Here is a 23,269-nt window from a genome sequence, read left to right as displayed (position 1 = left end):
CCAGCAGGCGCTGCTGAAAACGACACACATCAGTATGCACTGCAAGAACTATGTTTGTTAAAGGAGGTTTATAGTTATTTCATATGTTAAAAGAGTAATTGTTAATAACTTATATACAGTGTTGTAATATCATGAAACATTTTCACTTATAATAACCATTGAAATACATTGAAAAATTACTTTATTAAAGGAATGTTATGGTTGCAAGGTAAAATTGAAAAACTCAAAAAACTTGCCAGTTATGGTAAACTATGCACCCTCATGCACTGCTAAGCCTAACATCCAGGATATCAAATATGATATCACAAATGGCATCATTAATGACATCACTGATGGCATCAGTTCTGATGGAAAGTCCCAACAAGGGGTTCTGTTTAGAATGTTGCTAGCAACATCTGAAGCGTGGTCGGGAGACCTCCCATGAACTATTCCATTTATCACAAAATGTACTTATTGAAACGAAACGTTCTATCTATCTAATAATGTATACACATAGGCAATGGATGTAGCATGGACCGTAGAAGTAGAGTATTTTTAAGCTGGTAATGGCCAGTAGAATCATATATCCAACCTTATCATAATCTAGACTAATGTTGAACTTGGAATTAATACAAGAATTACTACACACGTGTTAGTACAAAACATATATATGGAGAACACACAGGGAAACTCTAGCAAGGAGGAAACGAACACCATAACCAGAAAATGTCACTAAGACAGAGTTAATCATCATGTATAATAAATGAATCGTCTGTCTGGGGCCTGTTTATTGTCCAGTGTATGTGCACCATGAGCTCAGGCCAAACCCTAAGGAAACTACCATAAGAACATAGCACAATGTTAAGGTCTACATATTCAGCAAATTTAGAGTGTGTGTGTGTCATGTTGTCAATGCAGTATTACCAGATCAAGTCTTCTGCTTAAAATTCCCACTGTCACTGAATAAAAACAACCACTCCGGGATATGTGATGTCATAAATGATGCCATTTGTGATGTCATATATGAATTCCTGGGTGTTATCCTTAGCAGTGCATTGTGGTGGCATGAGTTATAGTTGAATAGTTTGCCATAACTGGTGAATTTCTTTGTTTTTACGATTTTACATTGCAACCATAACGTCCCTTTAACAACGTTTTTTCTCAATGAATTTCACAGGTTTTATTAGTGCAACTTAAACATAGCATCTCTTTAACAAAGGTTTTTAAGTGAATATATAACACATTACTGCATTAAAAATAAAAAATAAACGTGTATGCTTAAATCTTGTTTTTGAGAAAATACTGGCAGTGCTGATTTTCAGTGCTAGTTTTAGAAAGATGTTTTGGTATATTGGTGAATATTTTCAGACATGACCTCAGGTTTTCTTTGCCCTACACACCCGATTCATCTCAGTTTGAGATGAACGGGGTGTAAAGGTGAAACAAATACAGAGGTTATATATTGATCTGAAAGAGTTGATGCAAAAAAGAGACTGCCCTATTTTACAGGTAAGATAAACATTTTGATTGTTTGGCTGTGTCTCATATAAAGACCTGTTTGACGCATTTTACAAATTAGGAAGTTATTTGCTGTTATGGAAAAATAATGCTGTTGAATTGTGAAAGACTCTGGAGTGACGGAATATTGCATCCTTCTGGTGTAGAATAACTGCTTATGAAACACATTACTTTTTAGATTTCTTCCTTTGAAACGAGTGTTGTAAAATGCAGAACCCCCCTAAAGTCCTCTTATATAATTCACATTTGCTCGCTGCGCTCGCACCACGCACCTCATACGAAAAATGCTATGCGCCCTATCAGTTAAAAGATTCACCAGCCGCCACTGATCCCATCAAGTTACCCAGCTAAACTAGGAATGACATGGAAGAAGATGAGAGATGTAAAATGTTAATTAACATTACTCCTGTCAACCCCACATCATGTGGAAACTTGTCTCTGATTTTGTTACATCTTTTGATCTTGAGAAAATGAAAGGAATTTGCTGTTGCTGCATGCAATACCAGCTTACACTAAACCCACCTCATCTCCACCCATTAGTGACCATGTTAACATTTTGCAGGACCCTTTTTGAAAATCCTTGAGCCACCTCTGGACCACTGTTTTTTAATGGAAATATGTCACATTTTAAGGTGGCAAATCAGCCCCCCTGGCTACTGCGCTCTTCACCCCACGGGTTATGCAGGCGAATCCATTACAGGCTACAGCATTAATAATGTGACTATCAAGGCTCAAATAATCATAACAGCAAAGCAGTTGTACATGTGCTTGAAGCACTGAAAGCATCTAGGGGTCACATCCCTGACTTGAAAAGCTAATTGCATTTTCAAAGCTGCTCCTTGTTGGTAAACATGGTATCATCTCCCTTCTATTTAAGGGCACAGGGTGACCCATATTCCTTTAGACTGCTACCTCACCTTGACTGCATGGGCAAGGCCTTTACCAAAATTACTACAGCCGAACTTTAACTGTTGGCTGATATCCAATAAAATTACTTTTGCTTGAATAGGCAGATTTTTGCAAGGGGTTGCAATGGGTGTTTCATTCCAGTATGCAGTACTGACTTTCCAAGTGTAACCAGCTTGGTTGATACTGATGATTTGCTGATTTCAAAGCAGCGTTTCATTCTGTGGTCTTTTAGACCTTTATGTAGTAATTGCAAGCATGGGAGTTGGAGCTAATTTTCATTTCTGATATTTGTCGTTAGGCAAGAAATCTAAATAATCACACTATGTCAGTGGGAGTGCACGTATAGAGGTATTTAGGCAAGAGTGCATCCTAGCACCACTTTTCTACTGTATCCAGTCAATCTGGCGGGGGAACCAAAAGTGCAACATATTCCACCAACGCTAAATGGTGTATTAGTCAATTTGTATGTGGATGATCCAGTTATATTCACCATTACATTGATCAATTGTATACCTATAATGTCAAGAATGGTATACAATTAACACTCTTTGATAAGAAATTGCTGTCTATGGTGTCAGATACAGGAAGCATCTGGTTCTTTATTTATAAAACTAGAGCAAGTCACCTCATGCTATTATTTAGATGCAATCTTTTCTGCTCGGCTCAGGTGCGAACATCTTAAGAGTCACCCGATGTAGGTAATTTCTTCACATCAATGTGTTACCCCAGACTTTTACACATTCCTGGGGCCAATGCACAGAAACTCATTGTATAGCGTGACCGAATATACACAACGATGGGCATTCGCGGACATTCGCGCTGCTCATATCATTGCAGCTTTGGTGCGAGCATTGGACGAATGCATAAAGGGGAAAAATCCCAAATAATATCTACTTTCCCGCAGAACTAACAGGGTAATTCATAGAATTCAGCGCACAAGTAGCGCACGCGGCTGGCGCACAGCATGCGCGTGCGATAGTCTGCGCCAGCCGCGTGCGCCAAAACTGAATCCGGCGCACAGCGTATTCATGGATTTTAGCTTCCCCAGGCAGCCGTGGCGCACAGTGGCGCAGCGACTCGCTGCAGCGCCAGTTACGCCCCCAGGAACGCCCCTTGCGCTGGGAAATCTCATAAAAATCACAAACCAGCGCAAGGGGCTACGCTAACCCTGGACCATCACGGCAAGCGGCCCATGCGATTTTCTAGGGTGCGCGGGAAGTGTCACACGCGAAAAGCTAGGCTACGGGAATTGCAGGGGTGCGCGGGAAGTCCCACACGCGAAAAGCCAGGCTACGTCCATTACAGGGGTGCGCGGGAAGTTTCACACGCGAAAAGCTAGGCTACGGGAATACCAGGGGTGCGCGGGAAGTCCCACACGCGAAAAGCCAGGCTACGTCTATTACAGGGGTGCGCGGGAAGTTTCACACGCGAAAAGCTAGGCTACGGGAATTGCAGGGGTGCGCGGGAAGTCCCACACGCGAAAAGCCAGGCTACGTCCATTACAGGGGTGCGCGGGAAGTTTCACACGCGAAAAGCTAGGCTAAGGGAATACCAGGGGTGCGCGGGAAGTCCCACACGTGAAAAGCCAGGCTACGTCCATTACAGGGGTGCGCGGGAAGTTTCACACGCAAAAAGCTAGGCTACGGGAATTCCAGGGGTGCGCGGGAAGTCCCACACGCGAAAAGCCAGGCTACGTCCATCACAGGGGTTCGCGGGAAGTTTCACACGCGAAAAGCTAGGCTACGGGAATTCCAGGGGTGCGCGGGAAGTCCCACACGCGAAAAGCCATGGTACGTCCATTACAGGGGTGCGCGGGAAGTTTCACACGCGAAAAGCTAGGCTACGGGAATTGCAGGGGTGCGCGGGAAGTCCCACACGCGAAAAGCCAGGGTACGTCCATTACAGGGGTGCGCGGGAAGTCCCACACGCGAAAAGCCAGGGTACGTCCATTACAGGGGTGCGCGGGAAGTTTCACACGCGAAAAGCTAGGCTACGGGAATACCAGGGGTGCGCGGGAAGTCCCACACGCGAAAAGCCAGGCTACGTCCATTACAGGGGTGCGCGGGAAGTCCCACACGCGAAAAGCCAGGGTACGTCCATTACAGGGGTGCGCGGGAAGTTTCACACGCGAAAAGCTAGGCTACGGGAATACCAGGGGTGCGCGGGAATTCCCACACGCGAAAAGCCAGGCTACGTCCATTACAGGGGTGCGCGGGAAGTTTCACACGCGAAAAGCTAGGCTACGGGAATACCAGGGGTGCGCGGGAAGTCCCACACGCGAAAAGCCAGGCTACGTCCATTACAGGGGTGCGCGGGAAGTTTCACACGCGAAAAGCTAGGCTACGGGAATTGCAGGGGTGCGTGGGAAGTCCCACACGCGAAAAGCCAGGGTACGTCCATTACAGGGGTGCGCGGGAAGTCCCACACGCGAAAAGCCAGGGTACGTCCATTACAGGGGTGCGCGGGAAGTTTCACACGCGAAAAGCTAGGCTACGTCCATTTCAGGGGGGCGTGGATATTTGAACACGCTACTCCGATCGTTGGGTCTTCACAGGTCTTCCCTGTACAGCCTACACGTCCCCTGCATGCAGTCCACACCACAGGTGATTACCCTGCACACCTGCTCATGACTCCCACCCCCCAGCAGTCATGGGGCACCTGCCAGCAGGCCCCCACTCATGTCCCACTCATGCCTCCCACCACACCCACCCCCCAGCACTGTGGGGCACCTGCCAGCAGGCCCCCACTCATGTCCCACTCATGCCTCCCACCACACCCACCCCCCAGCACTGTGGGGCACCTGCCAGCAGGCCCCCACTCATGTCCCACTCATGCCTCCCACCACACCCACCCCCCAGCACTGTGGGGCACCTGCCAGCAGGCCCCCACTTATGTCCCACTCATGCCTCCCACCACACCCACCCCCCAGCACTGTGGGGCACCTGCCAGCAGGCCCCCACTCATGTCCCACTCATGCCTCCCACCACACCCACCCCCCAGCACTGTGGGGCACCTGCCAGCAGGCCCCCACTCATGTCCCACTCATGCCTCCCACCACACCCACCCCCCAGCAGTCATGGGGCACCCTCCACCAGGCCCCCACCCATGTCCCACTCATGCCTCCCACCACCCCCACCCCCCAGCACTGTGGGGCACCTGCCAGCAGGCCCCCACTTATGTCCCACTCATGCCTCCCACCACACCCACCCCCCAGCACTGTGGGGCACCTGCCAGCAGGCCCCCACTCATGTCCCACTCATGCCTCCCACCACACCCACCCCCCAGCACTGTGGGGCACCCTCCACCAGGCCCACACAGATGTTCCCCTACCAATAGGAAATCACAATACAGATCCCAGGATCCCATGGGCAACCACATCCCACCCCATGTCACCCCAGTCCATACACACATCCAAGGTACACATCCATTCAAAAATCAAATACCCATTACATGATACATAACCAATGAGCAGTATGCGCATGAGTCCAAGTCCGTCAGACTCACACAATGGCAACACATGACTGTGAAAACCCAGTTTGTGACAGTCAACAAACCAATGAGAGAAGTCCACACAATAGAATCAAAAGAACAATGTATTAAAATGTAAGAAGGAAAAAAAAAGAAACACCTAAATGAATACACAAAGTAACAGGAAAAAAAAAAAATTCTAATGAAAGGTGAAATCCAAAAGAACGGGTGCAAAGTCAATCAAAATGGAAATCAAAAACAAACACATTGCCCCATGGTCCAAATAATAAAATCGAAAACATCCACAAACTATGTACAAAGATGATTGTCCGGGTCCAATATCCCTAAAAACCATAAAATGAAACCTACCCAAAACCTAACTAATGCGAACTATATACAAAAAACGTGGACCATTGTCCAATCAACCCAAATAATAAATAAAAATAAAGGAAACCTACTATCTACATAACTATATACAAAGGCGGCGGGCCAGTCCTGCGGCTCACTGGCAGATGTTATGGGCCAGGGCATCATCGAACTCCCTTTCTATCTCCCCGAGGCGTTCCTCCTCAATGGCCCCGAGGGCCCGCAGGGCTGACGCAGTGTCCACCTCCAAGCCCCTGCGGATCTCCTTGAGGCACTCGGCACGCCTCAGGGCCCTCTGCATGGAGTCGACTGCCCTGACCATAGCGAGCCGCCCCTCTTCTGCCCGCCGCCTCTCCGCATCTATTGCGTGGCCTAACCGCTGCCACACGGAAGACACATTCTGTCCAGGGTCCTCCTGCCCTCCAGCCGATGGCTGCCCCTCCGATGTTGATGGCCCCGAGCCATGACGCCTCCCACGTCGCTGCCGCTGCCTCTGCAGCCACTGCCTCTGCCAGCACGACGGCATCCAGGCTGATGGTATCCACCGACGCCGTCGTGCACGTGCCCTGCCTGATGATGCCGGCACATCCTCCACCTGCAGGGGTCCAGTTGCCATGGTGTCCACACCAGCTGGACCACCGACTCCCGACTGTGGCAGGGATGGGATCCCCACTGAGCCGGCTGCATTGGTCGGGGCAGGTCCACAGGGGGCCCTGGTGTCAACTGGGCCGGAAGACGGCAAGGAGAACGACCGGCGCATACTTTCCACAGAGGAGGAGATGCCCGACACATTGGCCATCACCTGCAGAAAACCCGCGCCAATGGCAGATCCCAACTGGGCCACGTCGGCACGGTGCTCTTCGTGATGATGTGCGTGCTCCTCCCGGGAAGCACGCACGTCATCACGAATGACCCCCGTGCGCAACGCGACCCCAATCAGGACCTTTTCCATGCGCCCACGGGTCCCCTCGTCCGCAGGTGGAGGGGAGTCAGATGACATAGACACCCCCTCCACCTGCGGACGGGCCTGGGACGGGGCATCCATGCTGGTGCATGGTGGTGCACTCACAGGGTCAGGGACAGCGACATGCACAGGCACCTCCACGGCGACCTGTGCTGCCTCCTGCCCCTGGCCCTGGACTGCACCACTTGCACCAGCAGGGATGCCCCCACCAGGCCTCAGGTGTGCCTCAGTCTCGGCCGCCTCCTCCTCTGTAGAAACCACCAACCTGGATGGCTCCTTGCCCTCTTCCGCTGTAGCTGGCCCCTGTGGGGGCTCACCCACCCCTTCCGCCGCAGCCGTGGGGGCATCCCCGCCGTCTACCTCCACAGCGCCGTCTCCGCCCTCTCCATCACTAGCCGCTGCATAGAGGGAGACATAGAACACAAGCATCAGGGCACTGTACAATGGTCCCCTACACAGGAAGCAATATCAGATGACTGGCAATGGTAAAGTACACTTCTATCATGTCCCTCCACAACACATGGGTCAGGCAATACACACACGCAACACCCATGGTCCATGGCATGCACATCAACATACATGTCCACTGCACTCTTCTAAAGTACGATGTCATGGAACACACATGCATCATTGGTCATGCAAATCACACGCACACACTTCACCTCTGTCACATCCATGTGGCCTCGTACATCACAAACACAGTGGATACAAGGATGATTAGGCAGCATCAGTGAATCTGTACAGTGTCACAGACATGTGTCATGCATCCATGCCATTCAAAAGTCACAGACATGCAGGTCAAGCACACCGACCTCGACACCATACATGTACCTGGCATCAGCATCCATCCCTCACCCACACCCATGTCCACGAACATACACTTGCATGCTCACATGTGTCCAATCTGCATAGGCCTCCTCAGGTTGCATAGCAACACATACAACAACCATGTGATCCACAAATTACTGGTCGCACATGCATCGCCATGACAACACTGCACACATACATGCCTACAAGGCCCATTCCACACATACAGCATCACACAACCAGCACACTGCAACATGCACTGTCTCACACAGCAATGCCTGCACACTTACCGCTCAACTCCAGACGGGTCTCCCTCTCAAAGACCTGGGAGTGGAGCGCTGGGTGTATGCGTGCCAGGACCCTCATTTGGATCGAACTCATGTGGCCCCGGCCCCCCTCCACGAGGCGCCGGGCCTTTGAGAGGGTCCTGGACCTGCAGTCCTCCCAACGCTTCCTGACATGTCGGTTGTCGCGGACTGCCACCCCCTCCGCGTTGATGGCAGTCACGATGTCGTCCCAGATCCGAGTCCGTCCTTCATAGTTGGCGCGGCTACTTCCGAAGAGGGCATCATACTGCCCCAAGACTCGCTCCACCAGGACCCCAACCTCGGTGACACTGAAGCTGGGGCCCCTCTGCCTCTCTGGCTGGGGGTTGCCAGTGGTGCCAGATGTTTCAGTGCCCGACATGGCAACCCCAGAGGCAGGAGTGGGTGGGCAACTTGGTCCTGGGGCTGGGCTGTGGAGTGGTGTTCTTCCAGTCGGGAGTCTTCAGTTCCAGCAGGGGTGGACACAGCAACTGTACGCCTGCAGATGGCTGATGTGCAGGCACCAAATGGCAGGGCACGGTGGCAGCAGGCAGGCAGGCAGGCAGGCAGCAGCAGATGGCACGTGGGAGGCTGCTCGGGGCACTGGGGGGCAGTAACTCGGCCTTCTGGGCAGGAGCGTGGTCTTCCGTGTGTGAACGCGTGGCCAGCTTGATACGGAGTGAATTGGCACGTGAAAATCATGCACGTCTGCGTGGAATCCGAGGAAAGGCCCTCAGCGCGTAAGCACGTCAGCACGCGTACGCGATTTCATTGGTCCAAAGGGCCAGGCGCGTAAGCGCGCCTATGACGCACGGGTGTTTCCCAACCCACGTGAAAAATAAACACGTGCCGCGCGAGCGCGTCAGCACGCGTACGCGATTTCATTGGTCCAAAGGGCCAGGCGCGTAAGCGCGCCTATGACGCACGGGTGTTTCCCAACCCACGTGAAAAATAAACACGTGCCGCGCGAGCGCGTCAGCACGCGTACCCGATTTCATTGGTCCAAAGGGCCAGGCGCGTAAGCGCGCCTATGACGCACGGGTGTTTCCCAACCCACGTGAAAAATAAACACGTGCCGCGCGAGCGCGTCAGCACGCGTACGCGATTTCATTGGTCCAAAGGGCCAGGCGCGTGAAAGAAACACAAGCCAGTGTCAATGCGTGTGATTGGAGGCTGGCCCTTCAGCGCCTACACGCGGAAGTGACGCAGGACCTGTGGGCCTGCATAAAAGGTACATGTAGAACGCCATTTCCTTGTACGTGCTTTTCGTGGAGAGCGAGTTGGTGTATTCTGTACTTCTTGTCAGTTGACACGCGATTTACTTCACGGCGTTCAAAGGTCGTACTCCCTGTTACCTCTGACAGCTTTTTCTCTTTTGCTCTTTTTCCTGGGCCTGTTTCCTCACACAGCGTTCCCTTCTACTGTTGTCCTGTCTCCTCAGACAGCGTCCCATTCTTCTTTTGGCGGGGGTGTTGCCAACGCGCACACGCGCGTCTTTTTGACGCATTTCTCCCTGGCAGACGGTGAGTTGCGCACGCATCTATCATCTGTGCTTGCCCCGTGTGTCACGTACCTCTTCAGAGGTCAATCTAGGCTGCGTGTGACACGCATACGTTCATTACTGTGTTACTGGATGCCATAGCGTAGTGCAGGGTTTTTCATACGCACACGTGGTCTAGGAGGGGTATCGTGCACGTTCCTTAACTTTTTTGGGGTGCCTGTGCGTTGCGTGACCCGTCATCTTTCCCCAGGGGTGTCATATAGCCTTGCCACTGCACTAGGGTACGAATACCATCTGGTACCCAACCCCTTTGACACCCAATTGCCCAGGACAATTGTGCACACCCACTCCCATACGCACAATAACATCAGTGCCATGGTTGGGAGGCGTGCAAGCCGTAAGGGTGGCAAAGGTGGCCGAGCCACACGTGGTGGCCGTGGAGGATCCACTAGGGGACGTGGTTGTGACTTGCAGGGTGCCCCTGTCCCCCCCAGTCTGGAGGACCAGTCAGGGACACCCATGCCCCCCCCTCCCCCTCCCAGGTTGAGGGTCATGTGGCTGATACCAACCCTGATCAGCCCTTGTTGGACCAGCCCATTGTGGCACCAGACCTGTCCGAGGGTGACTCCATCGCTGACATCCAGGTCAGCAGGTCCACTGCACGTGCACCGGTGCACATTGGTGTCATCAGGACACGCGCATCTATGCCAGATAGGTCATCTGCTGCCCCCCGTGGCCAGGGTGTGGCTCCATCCACCCCACCTCTCATACACCCTGCCAAGACTGTGTCGGTCCTAGTTCATGCACCTCAGATCAGGCCTGACCCTATCCCTCTACCCCCAATGCCTGCACCTACTCCCATGCTGAGTGTGCAATCCCACACACCCAGTACTGAGTCCACCACGGCTCCTGCCCCTAGTGTCCACAGCGGCGTAGGACACTCTGGATCCCCACCCCCTTCCAAGTGGAAGAGGAAGAGTGCACGTCCGGCACAGGCTGATGCCCCAGGCACGGCTGCACAGTCCGGCCCATCAAGGAAGCCCAGCTTCACAGACGCCGAACTGAATGCACTTGTTCAGTATGTGTCAGACCATGATAGGGAAATGGTCATCGTTGCAGGGTCCAAGACCACACATGCCAGACGCCAGGCACACTGGCAGACCATTGCTGACAAAATAAGTGCCCTTGGAGTAGTGAGGCGCACAGCTAGTGATTGCCAGAAGCGCTGGAATGACCTTAAGCGCAGGGCAAAGGATAAGCTGGCCTCAAGTCATGCCGCAACCTTGGTGACTGGAGGTGGGTCCCCAGCACAGGAAATAGAACTCACACCACACGAGTCCGTAGCTGGATCCTACGTCACCGAGGGACGACTCCAAGGTGTGGGAGATCTCCCTGATTACGAGGCATCATCCGGTGAGTGCACATGCATGTGTGTTATATCAATGTGCATGGTGTGTGTGCGAAGCCTTCATGTTGGGTGCCTGTCAAGGGGGTGTGTGGCAGAGTTGATAGTGTCACCCATGTGCCTCATCCAGTATGTTCAGTGCAACACCATGTGCCCACACCACTATCCCTACTGCCAACAGTGCACATATGGCCCTACACCATGGAAGTTCCCCTTGAATTGTCATTTTGTCACGACATTGTTGCTCATTCTCCCCTGTCTATTCATCTTATGTCTTACATACCATTCCTACACTTTCCCCCAGCCATTCAAGTTCCATCGTCACATGCCTGACATGCAATGATACCACATGCTAATGCGTCCTCTGTATATACATGGCACTCAACATGCTGTCATACTCTGGATTTTGCCTTGACACCCACCTCCTACCTGTGTGCTCTTGTTCCGTCTGGTTTCAAGCCCCATTCCCTCACACTCCATGCTGCTCTTCATGGTCTATCTTCCCACACTTCTACTGTTCAGACCATCGTGCCCTACTCACGACACCTGCTTGCAAACAGTCAAATGAGGGCACCCTGCCCTCCAATGCGACCCACCCGATTGCTGACAAGTACATCTGAGCCTACTCAAGGTTAACTCTCACTGACATCTGCTCATACATGCCTTTGCCTGTCCCATGGACCCTTCACATGGTCCCAGTCCTCTCTCCTTGCTCCTCTTCCACCATCAATGGTGTGACCCGTTGGGGTGTACTCTTGGCCTCCTTCCAATCCTCAGAGGCCACAATTGATGAGTATGGTAATGGGAGCATCTCAGTCCAAGGACCTCAGGCCAACCTTATTCTCCTTGACAAATGCTACCCACATCTCATCAATTTCCTTTCCTCTCCTGCTGTCCCCCCTCCTCTCTCCTCATCTATCCTGCACTGCCTCCCTGCACCCTCCCATGATCCTTCTCCGCCTCCCACTCCAACTCCTACACAAGCTGCACCTCTGATCTGTAGCACTCCCCGTAAGTCCTACAAGGCTGTCAACCTCCTCCACATTTACACTCCTTACTCTGCCGCTGCATCAGGCATTACTCCAATATATGTCACTTACATGAGGTAATGCACCTTGACATCCTTGGTCTCATGGAAACATGTCTGACGGCCAGCTCTGTCTGCATCTTTGACACACTCCTACCTGACGTTCAGGAGATCCTCTCCGTGGCCCGGCACTACTGTGCAGGGGGGGGTGTGCCCTTGCCTTCCCTGAGGGTATTCCTGCCACTGTCACTCCTACGTAGACCTACTCCCCTCTGGAATGGCTTGTGTGACGTCTCTCTCCATCTCACCTCGACATTCACAAACTGTGCGTACTGTGTATCGGAAAAATGGTCAAATGTACTACTTCCTTTCTGAGTGGCCTCACCTCTCCTCCTCACTCATGTCCCCAGACACTGAAATCCTCTTCCTTGGTGATGTACGCATCCACCTGCATGCTTGTTGTCCCCCCACGTGACTTTTCCGTGACCTCAGCAACTCCCTATCACCCTCTAAACTCCCGTCTGTCCCTACTCATTCTGCAGGGCACACTCTTGATGCTCTGATCTCATCTGACCTTCCCCTCTCCATCCCTCTCTGCACTCCTCTCTCCTGGAGTGATCACTTTCTCCTCTCCTCCCACCTCAGCCTCACCACCCCACAGGCAAAGCCACCCTCACCACTGTCACACACCTTCTTGGTATTCCAACCCATGAAGTGTGTGTCAGTCGAGGCTTATGCAGCCAAAATCTCCCCCCCATCCAGCTCCCCCTTAGGCTCACTCCCATCCTGACAGGGCCCACTCCATGCTCCACTCTATGTCAGGTACACTGGATGTCTTTGCCACGGTCATGACAATCCGCCTGAAGCCCCATGCCAATGCTGACTCCTGGCATGACTCGCATCTTGTGAACCCAAAACACAGGTGCCGGGTGGCAGCGAGGAAATGGCCAGCATCATGCTCATCCTCTGGCAAACTGGCCTGCCACCTGCTCCAAAGGCAATAGCGTCTCACCCTTCTCACCAAGATGAGAGCCCTAATCCAAGGGCACATATCTGCGGCATCTGACAACTCTGCAGGACACATTGAAATCTGCAAGGACCTTGCCAAGCCAGATGCAGTGTGTACCTCCCCTGTCCCCTCCGAGCCCACAGCACTGCATGACTGTCTCTGTACCCCTATAGGCCACCCCCCCAGCACTTGTCTGCGCCTACCACCATCTGCCCTCGACGTTAAGTCCTACTTACCTTGTACAGCACTACCAGCCGCAACTTCCCCTTGCACTTCATTGTGCCACCCACCTCTGCACTTGCGTTACATGAATGACACCAGCACCAGTAGGATTGTTGAATGGCATCCCCTTCTGTCCCACCACCCCTCAGTGCTCCGCTGTTCCTTCATACATTTCTGTACAGGTGCTTCACGAATGCTATATGAATCCATTACAGGTGATGGGGAGGTGGAATCTCATTGTTTACTGCATTTTGTTAATGTTGACAAGGCACTGTGCATCGTGGCCAATTGGGACTAGCAGATCCATGTCCAACATGTTAACTTCTTGATGTGATGAAGCAATGTCAGGACCAGAGTGGCCAAAATCCAAAATAGTTGCCCTCCTCTCCCTCTTCACTTGGTGGCTATGTCACATGCCATGTGTGTGATGGCATGTGCATTTGACATGGCAATCACCGGCCAATGTGTGATGCCAGTGCTAGGCAGCATGGGGAGCAGGCGTTGCTCTCCATTCTCTGTGTCATCATTGTGTGCCCTGAGCCTCCCCTCCAGACCCAGTGATGGTGAATGCATAGGAGGTTTCCCAGTCATGTGGGACATGTGTCATTGAACTACTGGCTCTGTTGTTCATCAGCCCTTGTCGTATGCCATGGTGCTAATGCCTGTTTCCATTTCTCTCTTTCATGTCTTTGCAGGGGACGACGCACTTGTTGATGCTGGGGATGTGGTGGTGGAGCCGTCCCAGGAGGGCAACCCGGGCCGACCTTCCACAAGTGAGGGACGTGGTGTGTTTGTGGGTGAAAACCCACAAGTGCTGCAGGTCGTGCTGTCGAGGGGTGTCTCTGGGGGTTCCTCCCCCGAGCAGTATTCAGGTGTAGACTCGGAGGATGACACCTATGTGCAGTCGCAGGTGAGTGTTCTTGGGAGAGAATCTCCTCTGTCCGACCCACCTGCAGCCGGGTTATTGCCCTCAATGGGGATGTCAGTGTCGGCAGCTCAGCCTCCGGTGGTTACGGATGCAGGGCCACACCACACAATCTCTGATCCTGTTCCTGGGGCTGCAGATCAGAGAGGGAATGCAGTCCTGCAGCCTGAGGCTTTGCCGGCACAGCAAGGCGCAGTCCGCCTTGCCCCAGGCAGGTGTGGTGCCCGCCAACGTGGTGGCCGTATGCCACCTGGCAATACCGCTTGGGAGCAATCCATCTACGGTATGGCCACCCAACAGGCAGCATCATCCGAGATGATTGCACAGGCCATGGATAGGGTGGCCACTTCCATTGTCCCCCCAGAAAGGCTGATGGAGCGACTGGAGCAGGCTACAGAGTCCATCTGCCAGGCACACAGGGAGGACATGTTGGCGTCCAACATGGACAGGCGGGCAGGACTGGCGACTCTGCGGGAATCACTTTCCATGGAGTCCCAGCGCCACAGAGAAGGCCTGAGGGAAGAATTCCATCACCTCAGGTCGACCCTGTCAGAGCTTGAGGCTTCATCCCATAGAAGGACAGAGGAGCAGCTGGAGCGTCTGACACGGACGCTCTCGGCCGAGATGCAGGCAACTCGTGCGGAGGTCAGGTCATCCCGGAAGTTACTGCATGGGGACCTCCGCATGATCATAATCCAGAACCAGACCTTCCAGACCCGCCTGCTTGCAGCCATGGAGGAGCAAACTCGGGCTTTGCGTGGGCTGCCTCCCATTGTCACACCATCTTCTGAGGCAGCTCCCCCACCTCCTGAGTCAGCTGCAGGGTCTGGCCAGAGCGATAGCGACTCATCTCCCACAACAGAGTAGCCGTGTGGGCCACGAGCCTATGGGGTGTTTTTACTTCCCATGATCCACACAGGTGGATTGTGGCGTGCATCCTGTCCTCGGACCTCATAGGTGGCCCCCCCCTCCCCGCCGGCCCTTTCATGGCCATTTTTTCTTATCATATTTTTATTTTTCAAGTGTGTTGCCTTGTGTGGGTACCTGGGCATACACTGTATTGTGGCTGGGCACATGCAGGCTTGTCCTGAGTTTGGTTTCGATGCTTGGGTATCTGGCATCCACACCCCTCCTGCTTCCGTTTCCATGGGCTTGCAAAGGGTGTGCCCAAGTGACAGCAAATTACACGATGACATTGGACTTCCATGAGCTGTTGGGCAGTCCATAGTCAATGCTGTGTAGACATTCATGGTGTACATTGTTGTTGCACCTAACTATGCATGATGGTTTGATATGTGCCTCAACTTACATATGTTACTCATGTTTTGCAGGTATTTCACACAGTTCTTCACACGGGCATACTCTCTGGAGTCAGACTACATGTCGGTAGATGTGCAGTGACACTTTTGCGTGGCGCCATCACTGTACATCTGGACGGTGAGGACATACCAGCACAATCAGGTATTGAGACTACCATTGATTACATGCATTGTGTCTTGTTTTGGTGGGCTTAAGGGTGGGTTGGTGTGTAATTTGATTGAAATGACTCTTACACAGGTGTGTAGTAGTGCCTCCGTCACGGTTAGCTGTTCAAGTGCGGCTATGTTCCATTTGGGGCACTGCTATTTGTGACACCGGTGTCATGTTGTGAGGGTCAGTTTGTTTGCTCTCACATACCATGACATGGTGTCCTCTGTGGCGGGACTGTGAAGGGATTGGATGACATGGCAATGTTGTAATGTAGCAATTCGCCTGTGCCAATGCATTTTTGATGAATGGAGTTGTGTCTTTTCATAGTTATGCATTGCTGGTGTATGTGTAGGTAGGGGTGCACACATAGTGACACTTCCATGTTAACAATCTCAGGCTGATGTGTTTCTGACAGTTTATTGCCAAGAAATTTTGTGACATTGTCAGGTAGTGTCATCATTGATCGTCAGATGGTATGTGCCAGAGCAGTGTGCACTAGCCAGCACTGTGATTCCTAGGTGAAGAAGTTGGCCACCAGTTGCGTACGGGCTGCCTCCCCCCGTGCCCTTTCCCCTCCCATGCGCAGCGGCCGTGCATGTGGTTGTGGATGTGGGGGCACCACCATGTCCACGGGCAGGCCCCGGCGTGTTGCAACGTTGTGCAGGACACATGCTGCCACTATGATCCTGCACACTAGTGGGGGAGCATATAACAGCTGCCCGCCAGAACGGTCAAGGGAGCGAAAGCGTGACTTCAGCACTCCGAATGTGCGCTCCACTATGCCCCGTGTTGCAATGTGGGCTGTGTTGTACCTTACCTCGGGTGGCGTGGTGGGGTTCCGGATTGGGGTCATCATGTGGGGGCTGATAGGGTAGGCACTGTCCCCTGCGGAGGTGGTGATGGGTATCATTAGTGGTGTTGTGACATGACCCTGTATCTGACATGCATGCATGTGCAGTGGCATTCATGCTCACCAAGCAGCCATGTATCTCCATGCCGGCCAGCCTCTAGGTCCCGGCTTAGGGTAGACATTCTGTAGATGAAGCTGTCGTGGGTGGACCCGGGATAGTTGGCATATACTGATGTGATGATTCCCTTGGCATTGCATACAACTTGCACGTTGATAGAATGCCAGTGCTTGCGGTTTCTATAGATGTGCTCTGTTGCCCTGGGGGGACGTAAAGCCACATGGGTGCAGTCAATTGCACCAAGCACTTTGGGGAATTGCGCCACACCATAGAATTCCTGGATGCACGCCCGCCTTTCTGCAGGAGTCCTGGGGAGATATATGTGCCTGCGGACTGATGGCCGTGCAGTGATGATGTTCAAGACCTGGTGTAGACAGCGTGACTGCGTGGCCTGTGACACACCACCCACTATGGCACTTGTCCAGTGAAAAGATCCAGTGCCCAAGAAGTGCAGTACATTCAGGACCTTCTGCAGGGGGCTGAGTGCTTGGGAGCACAGGGTGGGTGATGTGAGGTCATCCTCCCACTCACTGACCAGGTCCAGTATGATGTGTGCTGGAAACCTGTACCTCCCATACACCTGGTCATCAGGCATCCCGAATAGGCTGGTTCTGGGTGAGAAAATTCTGGCCCTGACTCTCCTCCTCCTCCTCCTTTGGTAACCCACAGCCACTGCTGCTAGGAACGGTATGTTCATCTTTGCACTGAGCTTGTAGGATGTTTTCACGTGAATATTTAGACGTGCCGGGTCACGTACGCCTGCTTCCTGCAGGCGTACGTCTTTCCGTATTGCCTGTTGTAATTTTGCACGTGTCGTGGCCGAGCGTGTGTGACTACATGCTCGAGGTTTACCAGGTTAAATGTACGTTATTAATATTGTAATTGTATTCAGATGTAAATGGTAACCGGGCGTTTTTCACGCGCGCAGTTGAATATGCGATTACTCGCTGTGTGCCTTTGGACCAATGAAATCGGGTACGCGTGCTGACGCGCTCGCGCGGCACGTGTATTTTTTTCACGTGGGTTGGGAAACACCCGTGCGTCATAGGCGCGCTTACGCGCCTGGCCCTTTGGACCAATGAAATCGGGTACGCGTGCTGACGCGCTCGCGCGGCACGTGTATTTTTTTCACGTGGGTTGGGAAACACCCGTGCGTCATAGGCGCGCTTACGCGCCTGGCCCTTTGGACCAATGAAATCGGGTACGCGTGCTGACGCGCTCGCGCGGCACGTGTATTTTTTTCACGTGGGTTGGGAAACACCCGTGCGTCATAGGCGCGCTTACGCGCCTGGCCCTTTGGACCAATGAAATCGGGTACGCGTGCTGACGCGCTCGCGCGGCACGTGTATTTTTTTCACGTGGGTTGGGAAACACCCGTACGTCATAGGCGCGCTTACGCGCCTGGCCCTTTGGACCAATGAAATCGGGTACGCGTGCTGACGCGCTCGCGCGGGAGGTTCATTTTTTTCACGTGGGTTGGGAAACGGCCGTGCATCATAGGCGCGCTTACGCGCCTGGCCCTTTGGACCAATGAAATCGGGTACGCGTGCTGACGTGCTTACGCGGCCTTTCCTCGGATTCCACGCAGACGTGCATGATTTTCACGTGCCAATTCACTCCGTATCAAGCTGGCCACGCGTTCACACACGGAAGACCACGCTCCTGCCCCTAAGTCCGGAATCCTGCCCCCCAGAGCCCCGAGCACGCTCCCACCTGCCATCTGCTGCTGCCTGACTGCCTGCTGCCCACGTGCCCTGCTGTTTGCTGCCTGCACATCAGCCAGGGGTGCAGTTGCTGTGACCACCCCTGCTGGAACCAAAGACTCCCGACAGCCGTACCATCGCTCCACAACCCAGCCCCAGGACCCAGTTGGCCACCCACTCCTGCCTCTGGGGTTGCCATGTCAGGGAGCACAACATCTGGCACGACTGGCAACCCCCGGCCAGGGAGGCAGAGGGGCACCAGCTTCAGTGCCACCGAAGTTGGTGTCCTGGTGGAGCGAGTCCTGGGGCAGTATGATGCCCTCTACGGACGGATGCGCCTCGACAAGGAAGGACGGACCAGGATCTGGATGGACATTGTGACTGCCATCAACGCAGAGGGGGTGGCAGTCCGAGAATTCCATCAAGTCAAGAAGCGCTGGGAGGACTACAGGTCCAGGACCCTGAACAAGGCCCGGCGCCTCGTGAAGGCAGTGGATGCCAAGGGGCGGCGGGGCCACTTGTCGCAAGATGAACTTTGGGTCCTGGAACGCATATCCCCAGCGCTCCATGTCCAGGTCCTTGGGAGGCAGACCCGTCTGGAGTCGAGCGGTGAGTGTACATGCATACTGATTGTAAGCTGTGTGTGTGGTGGTGTGCCAGGAGTGTGCATGTTGCACATGTCTTTGTGTGGCCATGTATAAATGTGTGTGTGCAGGGCTGTGAGACAAGCACATGTGTGCCTGTGATGTGTGAGACAAGGATGGTGCATGTGTGTGTGTGTGTGCTTGCAGTGCAAATGCTTGTGTGTGGGCACATGTGTTTGACTGTGCATGTGAGTTGGCATGCTTGTGGTGTGACACATGGATGTTGATTCCATGTGCATTAGTCTGCAGCGTGTGCGTGTGTGTAGTTGTGAAGGGTGCAACAGTGTTGCTACATGGATGCAGGTGACACTGTCATGTTGGAGAGTGAATTGCAAATGTGACATGGATGTTCATCTCATGACTGACAGTTTGCGGAGTGGTACACATGCTTGGATGTGTGCTTTGCATGTGTGCATGTGTATTTGAGTCCGTGTGTATCATGTGATGTGTGGCTCACCTTTGTCTGCTCATGCTGCTGTATGTGAATGTATGTAGCGGGCTGTAGCAATATGGCTGTTGAATGACTCATGTGTGTGCGTTGAGGAGACAAGTGTGTTGGGGATTGTGATGCCAGGTCTTGAGTATGACAATGCCACTCTTGTACAACTGTTATATGTGTGAGTCAATTGTACAGTGTCCTGATGCCTGTCTCCTGTCTCTCCCTGCCTGCAGCGTCATCTGATGTGGAGGGCGGAGAAGGTGCTGTGGAGCACAGCAGCAGGGATGCCACCGCCAGCCGGAGACGCAAGGCCCGGCTCCCCTCCCCTGTTGTCATCTCGTCGGGGAGTGAGGAGTCCGGTGCTGTGTCCCAGGTCGCAGCTGCCGAGGGGAGGTCCAGGAGGCGCAGGAGGAAGTTGGACTCCTCGGCAGCAGAAGGGGCAGCTGAGACCCCACAGGGTTCCGCGGCGGAAGATGGCAGGGAGTCATCCAGGTTGGTGGTGGGTTTGGTGGAGGAGGAGGCCGTGCAAGGGACTGAGATGGGGTCTGGAGGTGGGCATTCCACTGGTGCTAGTGGTGCAGCACAGGGGCAGAGACAGGAGGCAGCACAGGCCGCCGCGGAGGTGCCTGTGTGTAATCCTGTCCCCGGTCCTGTGTCTGCATCATCTTGCACCAGCAGGGTTGCCCACGTCCGGACCCATTCTCAGGGAGACCAGGCTGTGTTCCTCCATACACTGGGCCTTGTTCCGACCCCCTCCTCACCTGAACCCCCTATGCGCCAGTCGTCCTCCGTGCCATCTTCCTACCCACCTGTCACCTGGGTGCCCTGTGGAGCTGCCTCTGACGATGGGGCCAAGCTGGTGGAGGACACATCCCTGCCCCAGTCGGGAGTCGTGAGTCCAGCAGGGGTGGCCACCGCAACAACAGCACCGCAAACAATGGAGGATGTGCAGGCAGCAGGTGTCAGGGCACCGGCACCAGCACGTCAGCAGCAGGAGGAAGAAGGTGGGAGCCTTGATGGCTCGGGGCCATCACCATCAGAGGGGCAGGCATCAGCCGGAGGGCAGGAGGACCCTGGACGTCAAGTGTCTTCCGTGTGGCAGCGGTTGGGCCATGCCATAGATGCGGAGCGGCGGCGGGCGGAAGAGGCGCGGCTCGCTATGGTCAGGGCGGAGAACTCCATGCGGAGGGCCCTGAGGCGGGCCGAGTGCCTCGAGGCCATCCGCAGGGAGTTGGAGGTGGGTACATCGGCGTCCCTGCGGACCCTCGGGGCTGTGGAACGGGGCCGCCTCCGGGACATCGAGCGGGAGTTCGATGATGCCCTGGCCCGGAACAACGATCAGTGAGCCGCAGGACTTGCCCGCCGCCTTTGTATATAGTTCTGTAGTTTAGTTGTAGTTAGGTTTCCTTAGTTTTAATGTTATTATTTGGTTGCCAAAGGACAATGCACCACATTTTTGTATATAGACAATTTCTTACTTAGTGTAAATAGTTAGGTTTCATTTATTAGGGCTCATGGACCCTGATCATCATGTTGATAGTTTGAGGGATGTTAATATGTGTTTGATTTTTTCACATGAGGCAATGTGTTTCTTCTTTCATTTGTACTTGGATTTGATTTTGGACTTTGATTTTGGACCCCTATTTTACTTAATTTTTGTTAATTTGTGTTCCTGATTTTTTTGGTTGTGCTTTTTTATTATTTAGTTTGCATTGCATGTTTATTGTTATTTTTTATTTTTACCATCCTTGTTTATTTTTAATACATTTTCATTTGATCCTTCAATGTGTTGTATCATCTCATTGCTTTCATGCATGACATGTGGGTTGTTTGGACATTCACTTGCAACATCTGTGTGTGACAGACATGTGTTCATTCATATGATTTACATTGGGTGTGTCACATGTCATTGTGTTTGATATGTGGGTGGATGGGATAGTTGTTTGGGAATTCTTGCAGGGCAGACTGTCCATTACGGTCATGATTGTGTGGGGTTGTGACCCAGATGAAGGTGGACATGGATGGTACATGGGTGGGGGCCTTCTGGTAGGTGCCCCTGACTGCGAGGGGGGGGGTGGTAGACATGGGTGGGGGCCTGCTGGAAGGTGCCCCTGACTACGGGGGGGTGGGGGTGGTAGACATGGGTGGGGGCCTTCTGGCAGGTGCCCCTGACTGCGGGGGGGGGGTGGGGGTGGTGGGAGGCATGAGCAGGTGTGCAGGGTAGTCCCCTGTGGTGTGGGTTGCATGCAGGGGACGTGGAGGGTGTGAATGGAACACCTGTGAGGACCCACCCAGCAGAGCCGCGTGTGAAACTTCCCGCGCACCCCTGTAAATGACGTACCCTAGTTTTTCGCGTGTAGGATTTCACGCGCACCCCTGGAATTCCCGTAGCCTAGCTTTTCGCGTGTGAAACTTCCCGCGCACCCCTGTAAATGACGTACCCTAGTGTTTCGCGTGTAGGATTTCACGCGCACCCCTGGAATTCCCGTAGCCTAGCTTTTCGCGTGTGAAACTTCCCGCGCACCCCTGTAAATGACGTACCCTAGTTTTTCGCGTGTAGGATTTCACGCGCACCCCTGGAATTCCCGTAGCCTAGCTTTTCGCGTGTGAAACTTCCCGCGCACCCCTGTAAATGACGTACCCTAGTTTTTCGCGTGTAGGATTTCACGCGCACCCCTGGAATTCCCGTAGCCTAGCTTTTCGCGTGTGAAACTTCCCGCGCACCCCTGTAAATGACGTACCCTAGTTTTTCGCGTGTAGGATTTCACGCGCACCCCTGGAATTCCCGTAGCCTAGCTTTTCGCGTGTGATACTTCCCGCGCACCCCTGTAAATGACGTATCCTAGTTTTTCGCGTGTAGGATTTCACGCGCACCCCTGGAATTCCCGTAGCCTAGCTTTTCGCGTGTGAAACTTCCCGCGCACCCCTGTAAATGACGTACCCTGGCTTTTCGCGTGTGGAACTTCACACGCACCCCTGATATCGACATGGCCAGGGCAATCGCGTGTGGGACTTCCCCGCACCCCGGGATACACGTACCCAGGGCAATCGCGCAAGTGACTTCTCGCGCAACCCGTTGTACACACACGCGCGAATTTTTGAACAGTGGGTGTCCGTGTAAATGGCGTACACCTTTGCACATCATTAGTCCTTTGGGGTCACGGTATGGCCCATTGCTGTATGTGGGTGGTATTTGTTGGCGCAGGTTTTGGCGCACTTTCGTTGAGTGCGTCGGGACGCTACCGCCTGCTTACTTGTGGCGTACGTTTTTGGGCCTGTGCGCTGGTTTGATCGAGCGCTGTTTTGCCCTGTTCGAATCCATGAATACGTGTTGCCGGAGAGCGTGTGGGCGTTCCGCGCACTTGCCTCCTGTACTTCCCCGTCCCGCCTACATTCTTCCCCATTCCGAGTGTTGTGCCCCATTTTATTCCCCATTCCGAGTGTCCCGCCCTGTGTTCCGCCTACTTTAGAGCTGTGCGCTGCGCTCGGAGTGATAGCGCAGTGGCCGTGGCGCACGCCGTTGGTTGACCTGTGCGCCGGCGTGCGCCGCGCACTTTTTCAGCGCACGTCCTATGCTTTTCTTACGCACGGACTTCCATGAATCGACGTGCGCTGGTTTCCCTGCGCTTTTTGCTATTTT

This window comes from Ambystoma mexicanum, chromosome 3p (assembly GCF_040938575.1).
Source record: "Ambystoma mexicanum isolate Mex_15411 chromosome 3p, UKY_AmexF1_1, whole genome shotgun sequence".
Lineage (NCBI taxonomy): Eukaryota > Metazoa > Chordata > Amphibia > Caudata > Ambystomatidae > Ambystoma > Ambystoma mexicanum.
This window is presented reverse-complemented; position numbering follows the sequence as displayed.